Below are 2804 nucleotides of genomic sequence, written 5' to 3'. Positions count from 1 at the left end.
AGTATCTTTTAAAGCTTCTATGGGATTCTTTGAAAAATGATCAACGGGCATGCCACAACGGGACGGACAAAATGACGCAATGGTGGACGAAGACACATTAGGACGATTTGACTGTGACACACTATGCTGGACAGACACGGGTGGTAGTGGCTTGCCGCGTTGATTCCTGCCTATTTCTTCCACTATACTATCCTCGGCCTTGAGTATTATAGGAGGATCTGGAAAGTCTATCTCATTAACATGCTTAGGCCTATTTCTATTTTCCTTCATCACTTTTTCGGCCCTTCTACACTCACTCTTGAGGTCGGATAGAGATTCCATCTTGGAGGCAAAAGTTAAATTGGCTAAATACGGCTTAAGGTTGCCCCTAATAATGCCAACTAACTCTTTCTCAGGAATTTTCTTGCGGAGGCGGAAAGTGAGGTTATGAACAGCACCATAAAAATCATCAAAAGATTCGAGCGCCTGTTGCTTTCTTTCCATAATTTCTCTTATAATTTCGTAGTCTGATTCCGCCGTCTTGAAGTGGCTCAGCAGTTCCGATCTGAGCTCAGAGTAGCCGAAGCTTTCATCATCTGCATGATCCTCCAGTACCTGCCAATACCACTTCAAGGCGTTACCGGTAACCAGACAATGAAAGTCGGTAAATAACTGGTGATTGGTTATACCGTATTGCTCTCGCATTTTCTCTACCCTAAAAATAAAACTCTCGACAGTAATCCCCTTTCCCGTTCCGTCGAATTTCACGTGCCACTTATCCAGGTCGATTCTTTTCCTGGCACTGGAATCCTCTAGTGAACGCGAATAGGTTCTACCGTGGGCCCCCTCTCCATCTCTGCCTCCTTCCGTAGTGGTCGATCTATCCCCTCTAGCTTCTGGTGTGGATGCCATGCCCGGACGTGCAGCATGTGCGGATGTTTCAACTCCAGCTACTCGTTCGCCTAAGCTCGTCACGTTATCTCGCATGTGGCGAACCTCGTTCATGCATTGAGCCAACATGTCATTTTGTTGCGCCATCATCGCCATCATTCGGCTCAGCTGCTCAACACTAATTGCGGATGAACTGGGTCCCCCACCTGCGGATTTTGAGCTCCCGGCTGCAGAGTCACTAGGTGGCACATTCCCTTGGTCTTGCTCCGACATTTCAAGGATTTCTCCCAGCTTGCGCGAAAAACTAAGGCTGCTATTTGCTGAACTTGTGGTCACTTCCTCGGTTATCTGAATCGCAGAGCGATTTTCCCCACTACTTAATATTCCAAACACTCTGGACGTGCACCTATTCAAGTAATCGGTGGGTACGAAGTCCACCGGGTGCGAGATAGCTGTGTCGATTTGTGTGAACAGAGAGCCTACGATTTGGTTCTCTAGTGCCCTCGATACACTTCTTGTTACTATCCGGTCTGAATTTAAGAGCCCTAATCCACCTGGCACTATCTCCTCTTCCTCACGCTCGCCCATTCACTCAAATTAATTAAAATATCAACCCCACGGATGGCTTTGACAAGGCTGCTAGCGTCGCTAAATATTTAACCCTAAAAACTAATTCAACGTAATTAGAATTCAACAGAAAAAAAAAATAAAAAAAAAATCGATCGTAACGAAATTCAAAACAAATTAAAAACAAAAAAAATATATGTAAAAAAAATCGGAATCCGTTTCTGTACACAATCGTATAAAACTTATAATTGTGTATATGCAGGTTATATGTAGGTATGTATGTATATGTGTTGCTAATTCAATGTGAATTCAATTCATGCAAATGTATACATACATCTATGGCTATGTGTATGTAATAAAAGGTGAAATAAGAAAAATAAAAAAATGGGATATGATAAAAATTAAACAAGGATATGCAAATGCTATTAATAAAAATCTATAACTATAAATTCATAAATCGTAATTAGAAAAAAAAAATATTAATAAGCTTGGTAAGGCAATAATGATAAAAAAATGTGAAATACTAATAAAAAAAAGGTAATGAGAATATAAATAATGTAAAAAAAGAGGAAAAATACTATATAAATAGGTGCGTTTAGAATTAATATCTACGAATTAACTTCAAAAATCCGTTTTCTTTTTTTTCAGATAGCGACACGAACTTTATTTGCTTGTTATTACTCAATATCGACTATATGTACAATGCTTTTATTTGTTTTTATTTTTGCTTTACAAAAATATGTATAAATGTATTTGTAAATTTCGGTGTGTGTTGGTGTTGCCTTGGCGAGGTCATTGAGGGAATGTTTGTCCGTGAGTCTACTGTCCGATGTCAAAGTCAACTAAACCCCCTTTTGCTGTTACCAAGTGTAGCACAACAACATTCGGAGTCTTGGCTCCAATCGCGCTGCTACACTTACCCTTAACACCCCTGCTGAGAAATCTCATAGCCTCACATGCATGCAATGCCAGACCACATACACGGCAGCTCAAATGGTCTAACTCAGCAAATAAAAAAAAAGGACTCTTATTTGGCCACAGTCGCCCCTTCAGCTCCCACTTCTAAGTACGCTGGCGTCCTTAGAAGGCACTCTGAGGATGAGACTGGCCACACCCCCATATTTGCCAGTTGGGTACTAATCACCTGTGATGATCATAAGCGATGATACCCCCCTGACCCTACACGTCAGATAGAAAAGAAAGTAAATATGATAGTGGAATACAAGAAGAAAAACTACTGTGAAATGAAATGTGAAACGATGTTAGTAAGAAAGTGATGGGAAAATATGAAAATTAGTGGGCTATTGCGTTGGGCGCCATTGTTATGTAGCTGCGTATTTGTACCCGGCGATGCGGCATGCAGGCAC

The sequence above is a fragment of the Rhagoletis pomonella genome, unplaced genomic scaffold (genome assembly GCF_013731165.1).
Source record: "Rhagoletis pomonella isolate Grant_MI unplaced genomic scaffold, Rhpom_1.0 Rhpom_scaffold_00002, whole genome shotgun sequence".
In the NCBI taxonomy this organism is placed as follows: domain Eukaryota; kingdom Metazoa; phylum Arthropoda; class Insecta; order Diptera; family Tephritidae; genus Rhagoletis; species Rhagoletis pomonella.
Note: the sequence above shows the minus strand (reverse complement) of the source record.